The sequence below is a fragment of the Lagopus muta genome, chromosome 2 (genome assembly GCF_023343835.1).
Source record: "Lagopus muta isolate bLagMut1 chromosome 2, bLagMut1 primary, whole genome shotgun sequence".
Classification (NCBI taxonomy): Eukaryota; Metazoa; Chordata; class Aves; order Galliformes; family Phasianidae; genus Lagopus; species Lagopus muta.
The window spans coordinates 91,123,358-91,145,794 of record NC_064434.1 but is presented as its reverse complement, the minus strand read 5'-3'; the positions used below and the strand labels follow the sequence as shown (position 1 = coordinate 91,145,794).

At 39.6% G+C, this 22,437-nt stretch overlaps 1 long non-coding RNA gene across 1 annotated transcript; it reads right to left on the bottom strand.

Annotated features, from left to right (window-relative positions):
* Window positions 1–1,317: 1,317 nt before the first annotated feature.
* LOC125689086 (uncharacterized) lies at window positions 1,318–5,710 on the bottom strand. The gene is made up of 3 exons (XR_007375027.1): window positions 5,670–5,710; window positions 4,710–5,017; window positions 1,318–4,592 (listed from the first exon to the last, which is right to left on the bottom strand). It is a non-coding gene; the product is annotated as an uncharacterized LOC125689086 (long non-coding RNA).
* Window positions 5,711–22,437: the final 16,727 nt, after the last annotated feature.

Sequence of the window (22,437 nt, the reverse complement as noted above, 5' to 3'; positions counted from 1 at the left end):
TCACTAGTTTTTCCCCAGAGTTCTTCCTCATCATGCCATGTTAAGTACTTGATTCACTCAAAAAGTTTAATGTTTGCAAAAGTGGAAAAAATGTACCGGTATTCATTGCTTGACAGAAGGTTAGCTCATTTTAGTTCCCAGTGCACAAAGGAAATTTGTGAGGCTGATCTACATCTTCAAGAAAGTCATCCAGCAACAATGCAGAGCAGATTCTGTAGTTTTCTGTAGATTTGAAGAAGCAATACTCTTACTCTGTTTCACTGGAAAAGCACAGAGCAGTAAGAACAAAGCATATAGGGTGAGATGAGAACTCTCAAATGTGTTAGGTCGGTTACAGTATAACCAGTTGCTCTCCTTTCACTCTGCGGGGTGAAATTACAGCCACATTAAAGCATAACAGTCTGCTTCTGACATCACAACTTAGACCTCCTTTTTCAGCAATACTGTTGCCCATTTTGTGTTTTTCTCCTTTTATGTATCCCATGAGCATCAAAGCAATGTATCTTTAACCAGTTTCTTACTAGGGAGTTTGTGATCAAAACTAGGGATGCAAGTGAAATCGCTTTATGACAATATGTAAAACATACATGAGAACCCCATGTATTCCACAGACCAGCTCCATCTCCATAGATACACAGACTACGAATCACATCTGAACTGCTTCTCATTAAGCTGAGAGGTCAGGAGCACATGCTGCTGGTCCACCCCTCACCTTCAGTGGTTCAGCCACTGGCCTAGTTCCCAGCAACTTGATGCTGTTCAGATGGCCAAAAGTTAATGCTCTTGATTAGGTGATGTTATAGGAGCCACCCCAGCAGCAGTGCACTACCAGAACCCTCTTATTCCCCAAGACATGGGCTGGAGTTTTCCCACTGGTGACATATCCTAAATTTAACACTTATCATCAGATCAGATGAAAAGACTGTTGCAGTGGGGAGCACAGAACCTGATGGTTTCAAGTGGAGGTGAGGTGCTGGCAATGCAGAAAATCAGGCACAAGTATTTTAAGAAAAGAAATTACAGGCTATTACTGATATACTGCTATTTGATGTGGAACCAAGGAATTTTAGCTAACAGGGCTCCATTTTTTTTTTTTTTTATCCCAGGTTTCCAAAACTAAGGAGTGGCACAGATACAGTGCACAGCAGTGATGGGTTTGGGGTCCATTTGGCTTACTACACCAAGTAATGCATCTACCCACTGATCTGCACATATGCTTGCCTGGAGCAACTGGACATCTGGCAGCCTGAGAGCTACCTTTCCTCTATGCTGACTTATCCAGACAAATGGTGAAAATTATCTTTTACTACTCAGAGAACATTTCCAGGCAGAAAAAGAGGATATATTCTGGGAAACTCCAACCATGTAGAAACCCCGGCAAGTGACATTACTTGATAAGTGTGGCTTTTCACAAGTTTGTGCTATAGTCTCATTAAGTGACAGCATGCAAGTGAATATGAAGTCCTAAAATCCACAAGAGAAAAGCCTTGAGATCTACTCTCAATTAATGTAGGATCAAGTTAAGTTTTAGGTATGTTTTCACATGCTTACTGCGATCGTTCGCTGTATCCAATCCATCCTTGTCAACAAATACTGCCAAGAGATCAAAGGCATATCACGAGCTGTGGGAAGATCTCTCTGATACAAAGAAAACCTGCAGTGTATGGAAGAGAACATGAGTACGGGAGGGAGTTTGGAAAGAGCAGAGGTAGAGTTAGCTGTCCATAAGATACCTTTAAGAAAATGCTCCCAATATGAATATATGAATACTCTTCCTGGTGAGAACTCTGAGATGATACAGGGATGCGCGTACAGAATACTCCATTGACTGTTGGCCCCTGCTGCAAGACCTGCAGACTACAAGCCTGAGACTTCACACACTCTCAGCTGTCATGGATTCCACAAATACGGCTGCTTTTGTGGCACTGCATCCAGTGGCAGATATCCATGAGAGCTGCTGCCCAGCATCTCCTTAGTGAATGCAGCAGGAAGCAGCAGGAGCTGGTAGAAGAAATTACATGTAATCATTCTCACTTCAGCAGGTATCTTTTTAGGCTAAATAAACACCTAGCCAGAGATGAGCTACTCTTTGCAAGTAATTTCAGAGCTATTCCTTGTGAATTGTTCCAGACCTGGAATGCTTACTTGGGGTATTTCCCATAATAAAGCCTTGAGAAGTCATTCTTCAAGGAAGTGTATCAGTGGTGTATCAAGGAGGCCCAACATGCAAAGAAGGTCACGTAGAAAATATGTGAGAAGCCACTAGCAGAATTAGCCAGCAACTGTATTCCATATGTCTTGAAGAAATTGCTTTTTCCTCACAAATTATAAAATAACATTGATCTGTGTGGTCTGCAAAAGGTGTGTGAAAAGTCTGCTTGGCCCTCAGCAAGGAAAAGGCTCGTATCCTCTGATTTAGATGACTCAGAAGATTCACTAGGTAGAAATTAACTCATGTAGGAAAATATCCACTGCAAGAAAAACATAAAAAAAAAATCTTTTTTTGTATCAGCACAACTTCTTCCTTAACACGGCAGGACACTGCAAACATGGGAAAATAAAGGGAGGTGATAGAACCAAACTATGACCAATCTGGAAACAACTCCTGCATCCACAAGACACACAAATAAATACATCTGAATGGCTTTCAGAAGGCTTAGTGAAAGATTTCAAACAGAGCAAGTAGGAAAGGAGACAAACTTTTTCTTCTTGTTTTCATTTTTTTTGCGTTTAAGTGTCACTGACAGAAAAGTTGAAAGGATTATTTCTCAGAATCCATTGCTGTAGTGGTAAGATGATATTTGCTGAAGCACTGCACAGCAAAACAGCAAACTTAAGAGAAACTATAGGCTCCTCAAAGTCAATGCAGTGCTACTAAAAAAAAAAAAAAAAAAAAAAAAAGGAAAATAATGTTCAGAAACTGACCGTAATTTTTCAGTGTGATTTAATGTATTACTGCTGATCAGCCAGAAGATAACTGTATAAGCATAGAATCAAAGAATGGTTTGAGTGGGAAGGGACCTTTAAATGTTATCTAATCCAGCTACCCTGTAATAAACTTCTACAGCTACATCAAGTTACTTAGAGCCTGTCCTTAGCATAGCTTCCAGGAGGATCTGTTCCACAATCTTTTCTGGCACACAGGTGAAGCCAGGTCATCCTTTTTACCCTTCTTAAAAATGGATGAGACGTTTCCTTTTTTCCAGTCACCAGGGACTTCACCTGGCTGCCAGGACTTCCCATATACCACTGAGAGTGTCTTGGTGACTACAGTAGCTGTTTCCCTCAGGACTCTAGGACACTTTTTGTCAGGATCTATAGACTCCTGGATGTTCAGGTTCCTCATATAGTTGTGAGCCTGATCTTCACATACACTAGGAGGGACATGCTCCTACAGCCCTCGATTTCTGAACATCCTCTCAGTGGAATGCATGAAGAGCAGAGGCAAAGGAGTTGAATACCTTAGCCTTTTCCTTGTTACCTTTGTTACCAGCCTGCCTGTATTGCTCACTAGGCAGAGGGGGGAAACACTTTGAACTTTACTCTTCTGGTTGACATACCCCTAGAAGCCTTTCCTGTTCTTCTTTGCACCCTTATCAAGTCTAGTTTCAGCTGGGCCTTGGCCTTTCTGACTCTATCCCTACTCAGCTTAGTAGCATTCATACACTCCTCCCAGGTTACCTGTCCCCATGTCCACTGCTGTGCATTTTCTTCTTGCTCTCCAGTTTGGCAAGCAGGTTCTGGTTCAGCCATGTCAGTCTTCTTGCCTTCCTTTCCTGACTTCCTACACCTGGTGATGGAGACCTCTCGTGCCCTGAGGAAAGCTTCCTTAAGCCATCTGCACTCTACTCCCTTGTCCTTATTTCCCAAGGAGTTCTGTTGACCCTGAAAAGCTGGAGTTTGTCTTTTCTAAAAGCTAGCACTCTAATTTTACTCTTTAACTGTCCCATATCCCTTGGGAGCGTGAGCTTCATCACAGCATGAGCACTACAGCACAGACAACTTCCAATGACGTCACTAACCAACTCACTTGCATTGATAAGCAACAGGTATTGCATCCTTCCTGGTGGGGCTGTCTATTGTTTGGCTTAATAAGTTATTCTTGATGCCTTCCAGGAACCTCCTGGATTGCCTACAGCTCATCGTGCTGTTTTTCCAGCAGATTAAGCATTTCTCTGTTTTTACAGTAAAAAATTGCCTAGAAATATGGCAACATAAAACCACTTTTTAAAAATATATAGTTCAAGCACACTTCGGATAATAAACAATGGCACCATGAAGAGGGTATCCAAGTGGGAAGTACAGACTTGTAGAGGGGCAGCTGTCCTTAACTTAGTGCTACTGCAAATCCCTGGCTCCATTCTGAGAGTAAAGAAGGCATCTTGGTGTGGCTGTTATTTTCACAGAGCTGAAGTAGCTTCTGGAAGGTGAGATGCTTTGCCTCAGGAAGGACCCATCATAGCTCTGCTCCTGGCCAGTAGAGGGCAATGGTGCATATAGCCAAGACAGCAGATCAAAAGTAGGCATCCTACATCCATCAGAGATTCAAAAATCCACTTCTTCCTCTTCATCAAGGATTTTCCTTTCATCACCTGAAAAAGGGCCACAGAAACACTAAAGGCAAAGATTTTCCCCAGCACAAAGGAGAGTGAGAAAAGCAACTAAGAGATGGGAAAGAGATGATTGTATGTATTAGTAAAGAGGGATACCTGTCGTATTGCAATCCTGTTATGAATTATCTTCTTTTCTCCATAGGACTATTCATCAAAAAGAATCAACTATCCAGGATCCTGTTCTGATGATGCTCAAATAACATCTCATCTGGAGGAATTTTAATTGTATTTATCTTGTGACCTAAATCCTGTGCTATACTTTTCAGAGACATCCAGAAATAACTCAAATAGTTGTTCTGCTAGAGATGGTTCTGGGAGTCTGATTTACCAGCCTGTTTACAAAGGCTAAGCTGCCATCACAAAGCCAAAATTCATGTCAACTTCATCTTGCTTGTGAACTGGAGCTAATTGATAAATGAAAGATACCAGAAATTAAAACCAAACATGATTGCAAAGTATTGCTCATATTAATTTGCAAAGTAAGACAATAGAATAGCCCTCGATCACTGTAGATTCTGGTAGGGATCTAATAAATTTATCCTAAGCTTTAATTACACTGAGTTTGGAAAACTTACAGACTTTAACCATACTGCATACACAGATGTAGTTGCACATTTCAGAGCACACAGGTAATGATAGAAAAGAAGAATTGATTGAAATGTAGGTAGAGGAAGAAAGTAGCATTCTTTTGCACCTCTCTAGATTTCTAAAACCTATGAGAAGACACTTCAGTTTTAAAGATATTTTTGCTCCTTGGAAATTTGTAAAATAATCAGTTCTAAGGTGCATAGCAACATCCTTCATTTCCCAAGGAGGAAAATGAATCAGGAGTGACAAAAAGGAAAGGAAGAAGGAGGAGTAAGAGAACATATTCTGTGTGAATGTATTAATAAAATGAAAAAAGAGGAGAATAATTAAACCTGTATTACAATGCTACAGTGGGATGGAAAGTACTACAAGAATAGCAGGGCGGCAAAGTCCTTAGCTACAGAAAATGAGAACAAGCCCAAATGTAACAACCACAGATGCAGGAAAAAAAGGAAAAGAGCTACTAACTTTCAGAAGACCTCAAGTAGGCAGGGATCTCCAGCAAGATACTCTTGCCTCCCCTGCCAGCCCTTAAATGAGGTCTGGGAAGGGTGGATCCTGACTCCACCAGGTGCAGTCACACAGGTGTCTTGTATGCACCTGAGCTCTCCTAGGTTGACCCTGCCTTCCCACCAGGTGCTCAGTCACTACTTCAAGCTGTGACTTAGCATTTCCACCACAATATTCAATGTTCCTTTGGGAGGATTTGTTGTGTGCTGCTACCAAAATATATTTTAAAAACTATTCACGGAGTGTTTGTGAAAAGCTACAGAGCTTTAGGGATGGCATAAGAGGATTTCAGAGATTTAGTCTGTATCCCTTTCTGCTGAGATTTTAAATACCTTATAGTGACAACAAGGAGAATGGTGTTGGAGCAGAGCTTCAGTTAATGAGGCAGCTGCAACATTTCACAGAAAGGTTACATTTAATTTCACTTAACATGCGTTCTTTGAGATTAAACATTAAGGGCTGGATAATATCTTCAGTGTCATGTAAGTGAAATCAGTGTGGTTGTGTGGGTGTAATCTCTCACTCTGGTGGGTGAGTGCAGGCCCTCTGAAGGCTGGATGCTGTAGGATCAGTAGGATTGCATCTGTCCAGAGTCCCTGTGGTTGTACTGGCTCCACAGGGTGCATTGTGAGTTATTTGTGAGAACCGTGCATGTGCCAGATTGTTCTGTTCTCCCAGAAACATCTGAGGGGCTGCAATGAATCATGTCAGTGAATCACCATCTCTAAGAATTGGGTCTGCCTCATCTGGCTTCAGTGGTGCTTAGTTAGGCTTCGTCAGGAGACAGTGCAGAGAGGAAGGCACCCACATTGGTCTCCTTCAGGATGGAATTAATCAGGCCATGTAGGCCAGAGGGGAAATTCCAATCCTCCAAGATACAAAAAAAGACATGTAGGGAATAGACTCAAGGGCTGCTCTGAAGACAATATCACCTGTTTTATTACATTAGCCTTCAACATCAGAGGTGGATTTTGGTGGGATGGCAGTAGAAGTTGAGCCTTCCCACCAATATCCTGTTACATATTGTTGCCATGGGACAGATGGCAGGAGAGGGTCAGTCTGATATAATGGCATCTGACATGGGAGAGCATATGAAGTAAAGTTGTGCCACTGAATTTCTCTATGTATGTGGAAAAAATGGCACCCACTGACATTTATTAAGGCTTGCTGAATGTTTATGGAGACAAAACAGTGGAAGTGAGCACAGTGAAGTGGTGGCTGGTGCATTTCAGCAGTGGCAAAAGTGACAGTGGGTCACCTCTGCTGGTGCAAATTTTGATGAGTGCAGCATGTACGCTCTTATTCATCAGTGGTGAAGATGCATAGCTAATGGGATGACTGTACTGAAAAGTAGAGTTTAGTAGCTGAGAATTTGCTCTAAAAAGTAGTGTTATTGTTTTCTTTGTATCTGTTATAATTTCTGGGGAAATAAAAAGGAGGCATTACTTTTGGAGCAAAAGAGCTGAGATTATACATGTTCTTCATTTTGAGTTTGTGCCTTTCTCTGTCCCATCTTTCTTTAAGACCTGTCAGGCAAATGGATCTGTCAGTTGCAGCAGTGTGAATCTGACCTCATTAGAGCTTCATTAAAGAATAAAAGAAAAAAGATCACCAGGCTCTGAAGATGTTCCGACTATATACATCCTTTGATCTCCAAAGCTGGCTGGTCTCATAGTCTAGTAGATGTCTGTGACTCCACAATTTCTATTACTCATAAGAGATCATCTGCTTTGTGAGGCTGAGTATAAATTTGAATTCAAAGTGAGAGGAATACCTGATAATATGGGTGAATAAATACACGAGTACACACATATGTGAGATCTCCCATCATATAGGCAGCACGTAGATGGCCATACTTTAGAAGATGGGATCAGATCCCTGTGGGTTAACACTATATTTGCAAGAATCAACCACAGCAGAAAGTGGAGTTTTTCTTTTTACAATGTTTTAAGTATTCATCATTCTTCAATAATTTCTATCATCCAGAGTTGTGCACATTTTTCCGTTATCAGTTCATGAAGGAAAATATGCCAGGAGCTAGTAGCATGGTTTTAATCTGTAAAACCACCCAAGAACTCTCATGTGTAGCTGATGCTGACCTAGATTACTTGACATCCATGAGTCAAATACACCCCAGTACAACCGCAGCAGAAATGCAAGGCCAGTTCCTCTTTCATAGCCTGTGCTATGAATCAGAAATAATTATTTGGAAGGGAGAGCTGTGATAGCTGCATAAGAGTAGCAGAAAGCTTGGGAGGAAATACAGTCCTCTACAAAACTGAGTTCTGGGAGACCCTCATGTTCTCACACACCCATTAATTGCTTTTTATTAATATGAATTCACTTTCTGCAGCCACTACTGGTGCTCCCACTTTTGTAGCGAAACAGAAGGGGAAAACAAAAGAAAAAAATTAAAAGCAAGCACTTCAGAATCTCTCAGAAAATTCTTTTTCAGCTTTGATTTTATAAAAAATATATTACTGTTTTAACATGTGGTATCCTTATTTCTCCTAAACCTGTCCTGCTGCCTACTGAATTACTGGAGTAAGGTTTTTATTCAAGCCTTAAATATCATACTAGCAAAACCTTAAAAAACCTTCTTCCTTCCTCTCCTTCTCTCAGGCGAAGTGTCAGGGACACATATTTACACTTCATCCAGTACAGCCAACCACAGAGCAAAGATTTTCAATTAACGACTTGTATATGAGATTCTCGCAAAGGAAATCATACTTTTGCTGAACTACAGCCTGTGCTGTGTTGTGCCAAAATGTCAGCTCCCAGAATACAATGTGTTGAAGTGAAATATGAAAACGCTTCTTCTGTCTTAGTTGTCTAGTCATATATACCATATGAACGTGGGAAATTAATGAAATGCATTCTAATGACGGTAGAACAGCAGCCAGTATCTTGTTCAGAGCTGGGCTAAACATTAGTTTTGTGGTATGATGGCAGGGGAACATTAATGAAGTGCGGACTTCAACTAACAAAAACACTACTCTGATTAAAAACAAACAAGAAACACTGCCTGTTACTTTACAAACAGCATAGGTAGCAAACAGATACAGAGCATTGTATTGCAGCAGTGCACGTAGAGAGGGACAAGTACTCTGTTTTAAATACACTTGTATTATGGCTGTTTATTATATATAGAATTGAGATCAAATTCAGGGTGGTGGTTTGGTTGTTTTGCCGTGTTATTTTTCACCTTTCTCAATTGCATTCCAACCCAATGTTGTGTACGTTTGTAGGTGAGAGAAATGGGAAGTGTCCTGCAGATCCTCTTTCAGGCTGCAGTTGGTAGTTCAGGTGACCCTGGCTTCTGCAGCAGAGCTGGAATGATGTGATCCTACCTTGGATCCAATCACCTTCTGAAAAGTTCACAGTTACTCTAGCATGCGATTTGTAGTGTCTCTAGTAGGCGGAGACATGACAGAACTTGGCACTGGAGCTGGGAGCTGCCACATTGCATTCTGTATCTGTACACAATGCCCATGGAAAGACCAGAAAAACAACAACAGCTCTAATTCAGCTTTTTAACAGCATTGCATTTTCCCATATCCAACCTTGGATGCTTCTATCACAAAGTCCAGTAAAAGGCATTGTTGTTTTCTTTTATCCAAAGAGAAGTGCTAAAGAAGTGCTAAAGTGCTAAAGAGGCAGAAGAGCTAGGATGGTATTTTTCCATGGTTCTTCCCACTGTACATGGTGGGAAGACAAAATGAAAAATGTTATTGCAAAAGTGCCTCTGAAGGGTTAATGTTGTAGCAATTCCAGAAAAACTCAGAAAATTAGCTGAACTATATGTATACCCCTCTGGGGAGCTTGCTTGTGTGAGGACATTTTATTTTGTAATTGGACAAACTATTCTTCCATCAACTCTAAATGAAAACTTGTATCTGTGTTGAAGAACTTAGTGCTTACCTAAGGGAATTTGTTGTTGCTTGTATCATGAATGGAGCCAAATCTCACCTACAGCTTAAACAGGATAAAACTGGTTCAGCAAGGTCATTCATGGTATAACTATATGTCAGTATTTTTTGCTGTTGTGAAAATCAGCTTTAAATTTACGACAATGAACAATAATACAGTGTAAGGTCAATTTGCTAGTTCTGCATGCCTTTTTGCAAATAAAAAGAATGCTACAAGCTCTGAGTTTTTAGACCAACCTGTTTGCATTATTTATGTTTGCATAAAAATTTACATTCTGAACTATCAGTTTCAGTTTCCCAACATTAGTTCAGTGAACACATTCCCTTTTAACCCCGTACCATTCCTATATGAACGTTGCAGTCCTTGTACATCCCCTCTGAATTGTATCATGGTGCTAGTGACATGTTTACCATTGATACTCAAATAGCTTCTGCAAAACAAGCTATCTGCATTGTGTTCTCCCCGTTTGCTGCATTTAGCTGAAGATTAAAAGAGCACACATGTAGTTCCTGGTAGCTCTATTGCAACTGAACATTTTTCAAAGCTCCTCGAAAGCCTTGAGCAAACATGTAAAAGTTACTGTGTAAAAGTTAATGGTTCTGATCTAAGGTTCAGTAGTACAAATCTGAAATATCTTTAGTGACCGCAAGTCTGAATATGCATATTTGTCTTCAGAACTTGGTTGTAACTCAATGTGCCAATGCTCCATATATCCAACAGAAAACTTTTACAGCAAGGTGTGTCAGCTGTTTAATGGTGTGCAGGAAAGCACAATTTAGGAGAGTTCTGCGTCAGACTTTTTTCTCAAACCAGTTTTGCAGAAGTGCAAATGCATTGACTTATATGGAATCATAGCTTATAAACTCTAAGAGTGGTTAGAGAATCAGAAAAATTACAGCCAGCCAGAATCAAAGGACTTTTATAGAAGCAAATGCATAATTTTTTAAAATGACATTTTTCAAGCTCAGTAGGGTTAACAGCAATACTGTTGAGAAATTGTCAGTGGCTGTTTCATGATCTCAGTGTTTGGGAGTAGATTTATGCCGCTTTCAAAATGTGACACTCCCCCAAGCACAGAGCCCTCTAATTAATCATTAGTTCAAGAATCAGCTCCAATAAACTAATAGGATAGTCCTAAATCTACTTCAAATGATTTTTCTGAGGTGAAATCATAATGAAAGCTGGTAAAGTGTTAGTTTTTGTTTCAACTAGAGTAAAATAAAAAAGAATCACTAACTCAAAGAATGGCTGCAGTTGGAAGGCATCTGTGGGGTTACTGCTGGTTGTTCCTCCCCAGGTGTAAGAGTTTCCCTTCACTAGTACTCCTAGGATTTTTTGCCCATTTCTCCCGACTGTTTAGCCTCTTCTGAATGGCAGAGCAACAGTCTTCACCCACCGGTGATGGAATGTTTTCACATTCAAGTATGCATTTCACATGCATGTATGCAAATCAACTTTTTGTCCTTCATTTGTGTGTAAGTGGCTTCTGGAAGAATTAGTTACATCACTTTCTTTGGGACTGAGGTAAGGCTGACCAGCCTATACTTCCCCACATCTTGCTCTTCTTGAATATAGAAATGACATTTCCTTTCTCCCAGTCCTCAGTAAACTTATCCAGTCACAGTGATTGTTGAGAGTAGCTTTGCAGTGACACTGAACAGATCCCTCAGCACTCATGGGTATATTTCATCAAGTCTTATTAATGTTCAGTTTGCTTAATTGTTCCTAACCTAATATTCTCCAATTCTCCAGTCCTCTTTCTATTACTCCAAAGTCACCTGTTCCTCTTTTTTCACCTGATGTACACCTCCTTTTTACCCTTGAGTTTTGTCAGGAGCAGGTCATTCATTCAGTGTGTATCCTGTCACCTTTGCTTGATTTATTATGTCAGAATGGGCCAGTCTGGAGTTTGGAGGGGATCCATCAATATCAGCTAGCTCTCCTGAACAACTCTTCACTCCAGGACTGTATCCAAAGGGGCAATTCCTGTCAGGCCACTGAACAGACCAGTCTGTTCTCCTGAATACACAGTGGTGGTCCTAGGCTTTGCTCTTTTTCTGTCCTCTCAGATCCTTAATTCCTCCATCTCAAGGTCACTGCAGACAAGAATGTTCCCAGCCTTCACATCCATGACTATTCTGAGATCCAGAAGGGTGCTTCCTCTCATATGCTCCTAAATTCTCTATATGAGAAAGTTGCCACCACTGAACCTCAGAAACCTGGATTGCTTGTGCCCTGCTGTGTTGTTCTTCCAACAGATTTTTAGGGTATTTGAAGTCCCCATACAGTCCAGGGCCTGTCAACATGAGGCTTCTTGGCTTCTTTCAGTTTTTAGAAGAAAGACTTGCCTACTTCTTTCTGTACAGGCAGACTTTAGAAGACACCCACCATAACATTACCCACCTTGTTCGTCCTGCTAATCTTGACCCATAAACCCTTATCTGACATACCATCCTCCCTAGATAGATATCCATGCTTTTCCCTATTGCTCTGTTGTGTAAAGGATGATGTCCCCTTCTCTCCATCCTACCTGTGCCTCCTAAAGAGCTTGCATCTGTCCAGTACACCATTCCAGTCATGAGAGCTGTCCCACCATGTCTCTGTGATCCCAGTGAGGTTGTAGCCTCATAAGTGCAAGCCGATCTCTAATTCCCTGTTTTTCTCTCTTGTTGGATTTTAAACTGTGTGTATTTCAAATGTCTTATATTTGCAAATGATATTAATTTAGAATTTAAAAGAGCAATATTTTATTATTAGTAAACATCTGCATATAGTATGTTAGGAGCTAGTATTTTTATCATTAACAAATCTAAAGGACAGAGAACACAAATGGTTTTCTAAGTGATCTCATATATCAGCTTAAATGCACTCCACCTTTCTCACAAGGCCACAATGGTTTACTGTTTCTGTCAAAAGCAATCTGTCTGATTCTATACCTGCTGTATAGTGAGTAGTCCCTATAAAACTAACATGAGTTTTCCCCTTTCTCTTCTCATATTTTCTCAGCCAGGTATTTTATTGATGTTGTTATTATTATTATTTTACAATAGCAGTTTTATCTGACTCAGAGACCTCTCTGTCCCTGCTACAGTTCATGCTCGTTCAACAGAGTTAGAAACTTGTTTCCATCTGGAAACTCTTTGCTGTCATATGGGAAACGCATTGGTGATGTCAGTCTTGTACTTTATGGAAAGAGATTCACAACACTTGAATTGTCACTGCTCAGCCAAAAGTGGCCAAGAACTGAATGTGCATGAAGCTCGAAATATTTTCTCAGCCACTAAGAAGATCACCCTTGACTGAAGCTCTTTGGCAGGATGGGGCACTGCTCACCCTATTCTTGATCTATGTGTAAGCAAAGTGCTTCTGTTTCCAGGCTCCCCTTCTAAGACATTTCCTGAGCACTAAAAATGTTTCAAAAATGTAAAAGAAAACAGTTGCAGAAAAATGATATTAAAAGAAAATTCCAAACTGCAGTGAATGCCTGCAGCCAAATTTCTAAACTGGGCAGCAGAGTGAGAGGAAATGGTAACATATTTTTGCAGCATTTACACTTTTTATGCTATTGCTGGCACACACATTTTTGTGCCTGTAGAGAGAGAAAAATATTGGAGCCGAAATCTACCCTGTAGATCCTAGAGCAGAATAATATTGAAGTTCAGGTCCACGGTGTAGGTCTGAAGATACAATTGTGCCCTCAGCTTGAACTGCCTGCATGAAACTGTGAGGCATTTTTGGGAAAATCAGCAGTGAAGACCAGAGGAGGGAGCAGGGGATAGAAAGGACCCTGCCAAGAGCCACTGGCCAGCTGGCTGCCCACAACTGGTAGCCCTGCACCCACTGCCAGCCCAACCCAGCCAGTTGGGATTGGGAAGGGAAAGGATGCTCTTTGATTCCTGGGGGAGAGGAGCCTGGGCATGTTGGGCAGGAAGCCGTAGGAAACCCAGTGTTGTTGCTTAGCAGTATTGAGAGAAAACACAATGGTTTGTTTGCTTGTTTTAAACTTGAGTGTGAGAATTCTCCATCCCTTTGAAACTGGTTTAGGAATGAATGAAATAGAGCAGTAAGTGGCTGATACATAAATCAAACCATTACTGTAACTGTGGAATGATCAGTAGAGAAAAACAGTCTCTCTTTAGTTTGTTACTAGCCTGGAAAAAACATTAATTAGCACTAATGAATCATCAGAGTTACAGCTGAGCCAGGTTTTCAGCATTGCCAAAACACAATCATGATTCAATTAATGCTGAAGGTTTTAGTACATGTGTTTTTATGGAACAGTCTTTTGACACTAGTGTCTTTTTAATAATGCTTTGCAAATCCCTTTCAATATTATTGTGTGCAGACTGAACTTCCCAATTTACTGCAAACAATAAAGAGTTACCAATACATTTGTGACCTTCTTTTGGAAGAAATACTCATCTGGGTAAAGTAACTATTATGTAAATTACTTAAAGTTAATGGTATTTTCTATTTAAGCTGGATTTGTTGCTGTCAGAGTTGAAGACTGAATAGGACTAGAACTCAGATATTGGCAGAAAAATTACTGTGTTGTTTAATTTTATTTACAATTCTGAGAAACTGCTGCTAGTATGTAAACAAAATCTTATCAAACAATCTTCACAACAATTTGTGTTTTCATTGGTAATCTCTGCAGTTCAGAGAGAGGGACCAAATCATGCAGTCTGGAAACTCAAGAGGGAATAATGTGGAATCATACTAAGGAGCACTGAGTGACAATATATTATTCTTGCCTGAAGTCCTCTGAGCAGGGGGAAAGACAGTTCAGCTTTGCTTGTGTGATGCAAACTACCTAGTGCTCTTCAGGCAATTCTGAGCACACACCGAGGTGCATGCATGCTGTAGCTGGATCATCAAGTGGTATGTTCTACAACTGCTACATCACTGCTGTCCCAGACTGGTTAATTCCTATAGTGTATGATCTACAGGCATGAGGTGACCCTGAACTGCTCTAGTTTTCAAATGTAATGAAAATATATTCACTGTCTGTGACTGATGAAACTTAAGGGAAACTGAAACATTTCTGGTTAAATGTGACCAAGGGAGAAGGTCAAGAACATGCACAAACTCCATTTGACTGCTGTGTGTCAAGACCAGATCTAATGCCCCCCTGTGTATGAAACTTCTCCCCACCACGTCTCTGTCTTTCAGAGAGACACTTAATTCCTTGTTTTGACAAAATAAGCCACTTTGCAATCCTGAACCATCTATACTTCATGAAGCAGAGATACATCACTAGTTCTGTAAGTATACATACTATTGACTTTGTGCTAAACCAATATTTCACAAACATGAACTACCAGTGCTTAGAATCTTTCTGCTTGCTACTCTTCAATGTCACACTTTCTAGCCTCTGCACTTCTAATCAGAAACTGCACTGTTGTTGCTTCCTCCATGAGGGGTCTAGAAGGTTACTCCGCACCCCTGTTAACCAAAAATTGCTCACTGGCCAGGAGGAAAGGAGCAGCTCTGGCAGCTTATGGGCTTTGCATTTTCCCCTAGCTAGAACACAGTCAAGGAAAGGGCACTTTGCATTTTCTCTGGCAACTTCTGACATGGCTGTTTAGACAATAATTTAATATCACTGATAAGAGAAAGTACAAGCAAAATTCCCTCAATGCAGAGGCAGTCTAAACCAGAAACATGTATTTGAATCTCCTTGTCTTTCGTTTAGATGAGTTTTGACGAATTCAATAAAGCAGTATGGCTGCAAGCAAAATCATATTTGCAAAAGCTTGTAGTCATCTTGCCCATCTTCTCCTTTTGCTGGCAAGACTGCCTGCTGAAAACCCTTTTTCTTAGAAATGGTCCAAGAATCACTCAGTGGGAGTGCACAAGGCTGTCAGCTCCTCCTATACCACTAATACTGGTCTAGCTGTAATCTTTCCCACTATGAGCCAAAATTTCTCAGCACTTACGACTCAGATGTACACATTGATTTTGGTCTGAAACCTAAAACAGAAGGAATTAGGCCACCCAGCTCTGAGCTAAGGACAAAGTTCCCAAGTTATGTGCTGTCCTTATGAGAAAAATATAGGTCTCAATTCCAGCTGGGAACATTTATGACATTTGGTATGTCTGCACATTCTCACTGCAAGGGACGGACTGTTGAATTCTGCTTTTTGTTATATGTATGCAACCCAAATGAAATCAGTAAATGATCATATCACCAGCTTCTCCAGCAAAATTTAGGTCTTTTATAAGCTTCAACAGCAGATCCTTTTTTTCAGTCTACTGTAATATAAACAAAATAAGAAATTACATTTTAAAAGATAACAAAATAATGCTGCGCAAACCAAGGGAGCATCATTCACAACGGGGAACCATATGCCTTCCTTTAAAACCCATTGGCATCAGTGCATTTGTGTCATAACTTTAATTGTATTTACATGTTGAATCTGAGATACTTCTTGTGAGGCTGAAACCTGAGAGGAGACCAAACTTGGTAAACAAAATGAGTTTTATTAAAGCAGTGATTTTCAGAATAACTCCAAGTCTACCTAAATTTTCCTGTAAAAAAACTTCATGGGAACTACTGTTTTCTCCAAGTTCATCCTCTCTATAACCTGTGAGATGTTACTTTCCATAACTGATACATATGGCTATAAGTTGGGATGTTACTGTTTTCCATTTGGATCTTGGCACCACCTAGAATTGATTTATCATTTTGATGCTGAGAATCAAAGCCCCCCTGTTCACCTTCGGGAGCAGCATGTAGAGCTATTAGAAATTAAGATATTTGTTTTTCCTCTAAAATCCAGTTTCTTGTTATGTTTGCAGATGCAGATAGCAGTTCTGCAGATCAAAAGGTGATTTTGATACTAGTATAATACACACTACTGTCATCACATGCACTTTCAGTACAAGCCCTCTTATCTGCGTTTCTGATGGGCTATGGTCGTACCTTCTGTTCTCCAAATGCTCTGTTGGCTGTTTTTTTTTTTCACTTCTAGCAGGACTGAGGAGCGTGGCTGAGAAACATTATTACTATAATTAGGTCTGTATCTGTGTATTTATGATACGCTTGTTGATAAAGATCACATGGCAAATATCACCAGCGTTGAATCTTTTAGGTGATGTTATCACACCTTTTTTCAAATCCAAATGCAGCAAAGAATTTCCCCTTGGGGCCACGTCTTTATTTTGTTTTGCATTTCCTTAGGGATTTACCCAGCTTGAGCCAGGCTTTGAAGCACATGCAAGTGAAACATCCCTGTGATCACAAAACGGAATGATTACATTTAGAAGAACAGTGTGAAATAAGGGGAAAAGAGCAATACGATGATGACAGTTTCTATATTGTGATACCTTTATTCTCTCTTTACATTTTTACTGCAGTAAAGATAAGATGAAAAATGAAATTCCGGATTCAAACCTGAAGGAACAGAATGGAGAATCCCATCTCATCTTCAATCTAGGGGAGTAGTCATCTTTGCAGTGCCCATGAGCAGAGGTTCCAAATAAAAATTTTGATCTAAGAGCTGCTACAGTGAAAGGATAGGTTGTAATCTCTCTCCAGGATAAATGGAAGACCACACTGATTTCAGTTACAACACTCATGTATACAAGAACTGTACTGAAATCCACAGAGTTGCTCAAGATTTACAAGTAATATAACAAACATCTGAACACAGAACACAAAGTTCATTGCCCTTTTAAACAAAACTAAACATATCTAAGAATTGATGTGTAAAATTGCCCTGAAATATTTGAAGCTATGTAAAACCTGCAGTGTTGTGTTGTTACAGAAAAGACTATCATACTTTTAAGTGAACTTGTAATGCTGCCCAGGTCTGTCTGTGCGTAGCGAATCCATACTCCTGTTTTACTACACTTAAAGATTAAAGACTTTGTAGTTCTATATGTAAACTTAAAAACTTGGCAAATAAATCTTTATGTAGGCCTAGGAAACGCTGATTTGCCAGTTGTTGAAATTTTTGATGTTTGCAGCGAAGTGTGGAAATTTGCTGTTTAGAGACTTTGTTTAAAATATTCTTCTGGAAATGAGGGGTCACTCCAGAAGAAAACACTGTGTTAACAGACCTTTCTGCCATGGCTTTTGGTATTTTACTGCAATCAAGCATTTCAAAAGAAGACATTGTGTGTCCTACGTCCAGGTACCATGATACTCATGAAAATAACATCTGAAGGACCTGAACTTCTTCATGAGGCCATATGTAATATATAAAAGCAGTAAGCTTTTTCTTTTCATAACTTGATTAAATTCTGGAAAGCCCAAAAGTTGTGTTAGTATTTTGAAAAGTAATGTTATAACAAAATGACCTAAACAGTGTTTGTCACTTTTACTTCCAACTTTCTGATGCCTGGCAATATACTGTAACTATTTGCCATAGTCAAATCTACTGAACCGAGTACTTTGTGAGTTCCAAATGAGGGAAAATGCACCATAACATTTTTACATATGCTAACTGACTGTAAACGCGACTGAATATGTGGGACTTCCTCCAGCTTTGTTCTTTGGTGGATTGCTATTAGCTTACATTTGAAATCTCTGTTGGCCACACATTTCACATTGTTCTTCCAAATGTAATCATTTCTTTCTTTTATCTGATCTCTGACAGTCTCTCTATTTTCATCAATATTTGACAGCAATTCCCAAAGATACAATATAGTCCACTCTAATATCCTTGTGCATACTCTCTTCTCCCTTTGAAATCCAATACCTAAGCAGTGAAATAATTTATTGTGCCTTATTTAGAATTTTATTTTTCGCATGTGTTTTGATACTGTCCCTTTGAAACAAAAGTTATTTGGAAATTTAAACCAACTGTTCTCAAAAAATAGTCATGAAATATTTGTCAGAATTTCTACTTCCTCCCCCTTTTCAAAGACGTGACTTTTATCTTGTTTATTTTTTATAAACATTGCTCAGCTATTTATTTTCATGTATTACACTCCAAACCATAATTTTACGAAAATGCATAACAACAACAAAAAAAAATTACACGCAACATATAAAGAAAATGAAAAGAAAAAAAAAGCACTTCAGAGACCACTGCCATTAGTGTAGCTTCCACAGGAAAGCACAAAACACAGCACTGAATTTGGCTTATATGACATCTTCTGGCAACAAAAGCACAACATATTTGAAAAAGAGAAATAAGTATTCTGAAGAAACATAAACAACGTCATTATCCCTAAATGAACAAATTTAACAGTGAAGAACAGTTTTTCAAACTACCAATAGGGATCTGGCTTATTTTTCGTGCCAGAATGAATGACAGGCATTAATCAAATGCAAGGTAACAGGTTCTGCATGATGATGAAATAGTGATGATATCAGACTAAAATGTAGAATAAGTTACTTAGAAATGTATTGATATTACCTCAAATTGTAGTTAAAGTACACAAATCTGGTGGCCTTCTACGATAGAGCCATGGCATCGGTGGACAAAGGAAATGAAACTGGTATCATCTACCTGGACTTGTGCAAGACCTTTGATACGGTCCACTACCACATTCTTGTCTCTAAATTGCAGGGATATGGATTTGAATGGTGGATTGTTCATTGGATAAATCACTGGTTGAATGGCCACAGCCAGAGAGTTGTGGTCAATGGCTCCGTGTCCTGGCACAGGCCCTTCATGAATGGTGTCCCTCAGGGGTTCATCTTGGGACCAATACTCTTCAGCAACTTTAACAATGGCATAGACATTGATTGAGAGTACCTTCAAAAAATATGCTGATTACACCAAGCTGAGCAGTGCAGTTGACACAAAAGAAGGGAGGGATGCTGTCTGGAGAAACCTGCGCACATTCAAAAAATGAGCATGTGAGAATCTAATGAGGTTTAACAAGACCAAGTGCAAGGTGTTGTACTTAGGTTGGGGCAATTCCAGATATGAGCACGGACTGGGAGAAGAGCTCATTGAGAGCAGCCCTGCAGCGAAGGACTTGGGGGTCCTGATGGATTAAAAACTGAACGTAAGCCAGCAGTGTGCACTGCACCCTGAAAGGTCAACAGTATCCTTGGCTGCATCAGAAGAGGGGTGACAGCAGAGAAAGAGAGGGGATTGTCCCTCTCTGTTCTGCCCTCATGAGATCCCATCTGGAATACTGCACCCAGGCCTGGGTCCTCCAGCAGGAGAAAGATGTAGACCAGTTGAGCAGGTCCTGAGGAGGGCCATAAAACGATCAGAGAGCTGGAGAACCTCTACTATGAAGAAAGGCTGAGGGAGCTGGGCTTGTTTGGCCTGGAGTAGAGAAGGGTCAGGGGAGACCTCACTGCAGCAGTACTTGAGGGGGTTATAAACAGAGGGGAGACTGACTTTTTACACAGACATAGTGATAGAACAAGGGGGAATGTCTTAAAGTGAGATTTAGGTTAGATGTAAGGAAGAAATTATTTATTCAGAGTGGTGAAGCACTGGCACAATTGCCCAGAGAATTTGTGGGTGCCCCATCCCTGGACGGATGGATGGATGACCTGGACAGCTTGAGATGGTGAGGGGCAGCCCTGCTGGCTGGTTGGACTAAATGATCTTTAAGGTCCCCTCCAACCTAAGCCATTCTATGATTCCGGATCATGTTCTGCAGAAATGATTGTGAAGAGGCATGTACACTCACGATAATATATGTTGGAAATACACTGTGTTATAATTGCTAATAAAAGGCCTATAAATTTAGTGGAAATAATTTTCTCACTGTGGTGAGAAAACGAGCAATATAATTGGCTAAATGTTACAATTGTTAATGATAAAAAATACACTTATCAGTTGTGAAGGAAGATCAGGAATGAAATAGTTCTAATATGTTAAGCAGATCAGCCTAAATTTAAATACAATTAATTATCACTCAGCATATAGAAGCCAAAGAGCTTTGTTGTAGTCCAGAAATAAAGAAACTATGACTGGCATGGTTAAATATCTTACCTTTTTTCTCAGGAAAAAAAAAAAACAACAACCCAGATACATCTTTTGGGAATTGTTATTGATAAGAATTTTTGACAAAATAAATCTTCAGAGAAGAACGTCATTTTCATGTAAAGCTAAATAAGTGTACACTTGAATTAAACTTTTTTTTCTGAAAAGAACAAAATAAAGATTTTCAACAATGTCGAAAATTTCTCCTGCTGAAATAATTTTGTTGCTATTTGTATTAAAAATCAAAAGTTAAACATGGTGAACTCTTAACCAGAATTTTTATCTAAATAATATATTGCATCTGACTTGAAACATTTTTGGAATTTGTATTTCACATGAGTTTTGAAGCCTTCTTCCTTTCAAATCAGCAGAATTTCTTCGCAAATGAGAGTCCACTTCCTTCCTACTGAATTATGAATCTGTAGTTTACCTGGGCTTAATGTTAGTGAAGAAAAAATAACTTTGATTTTTACCAGAATATTTGAGGTGAGGATGAAAAAATGCCTTGCTGTATTGCAAAAGTGTTAAGTTGTGCTTTTTTGCCAGGTTTGTGGCAGAGTTTTTCACATAGCTCTGATCCTGAGTGATTACTTTGGTCCCGGGCACCTGAACACATGACTGTTCTGCATTGAATGTGTGTGCTGGCTGTTTGGGATAGAAAGGATGATTTTGATTTTCTACAAAGAAACTTATATTTCCCAGGTAACGCTTTCAAGCTCCCCACTGCCTGCAAGTACAGCTCTTCCCCATGTGCCCCCTCCCCAAACTTGACTAACGCTAAGTACTCTACTTTGAAGCAGTTAACCCATTTCATCTGTTCATATGTGGTATAACTTCTGCTCTGTCCCTTTGGGGCCCACCAATCAACAGAGCTGGAATCAGATGAAAAGAGCTCTTCCTGGAAAGGAAAAACTACTGCATCTGCAGTTCTGTACATGTAAGGAGAAATTAGATAGATAATGCCCATAGAGTTACCCACCATGAATCTGAGCTGCAAATAGTTTGGTAACTTGAGCTTTGATATTCTCCATGTGTTGTTTCCATGAATGCTGAATATTCACACAATGTTACCTAAACTGAGTGAACACTGCCTCAGTGTTAGCCTGAGTTTGGTACTGAGATGCATCTTTGTTTGCTGCGATTCTTTTCAGGTAGAGAGAATGAAATATTCTCAAACCATTTTTTCAGTTCTGGTTATGGAGCTCCTCAATGAAGACAGGAGGGAGATTTTCAAAAGGTTTCATGAAATTTTACCTTCTGTGATAATTCCTTTATACAGTCAGTTTGTTAAATGAAAGTTGTAAAAAATATCTTGAGTTGAATAATTGACTTATTATACCAAGTGCCATTCAATACCACTAAACTTCCTAGTATTAGGACAAAAGGAAGCAGGACTTTGTGGGCAAAATTTAAAAATGGTCTGGATATAGTCTAGGAGACAGTTGCCTTCCTCTCACTCACACCATGAAGTTTTCAGGCTGATGGGAGCAAGAAAGATAGGTTATTTATTCTCCCTATTCTTTCTACTCTTCATTTGTCGCCTTTCTTCTTGGATTCTCTTACGTAACAGACACTATTGATCCTCTTAAGCATTTGCAGATTTTGGGACAATCCATGTTTGTACATTTGAACCAATATTCATGAAAGTTACCATTTCTTCAAGTAGTACATATTTCTTTTCTCCCAGGGAGAAGGCATCACATTCATTGATAATTTCTAGTCTATTTTTATACAAGGTGCTCTCAAGTGGCAGAAATAAGATATTGTTTGTTGACTAATCTGTGTTGAGTAACTTGATGAATACTGACATGAAAGTAGTATGAGACGTGGTATGTTTGATCATACCATAGCAGCAGATCAGATTTTATAGCATTCTGAAAGCTGGCTCTCAA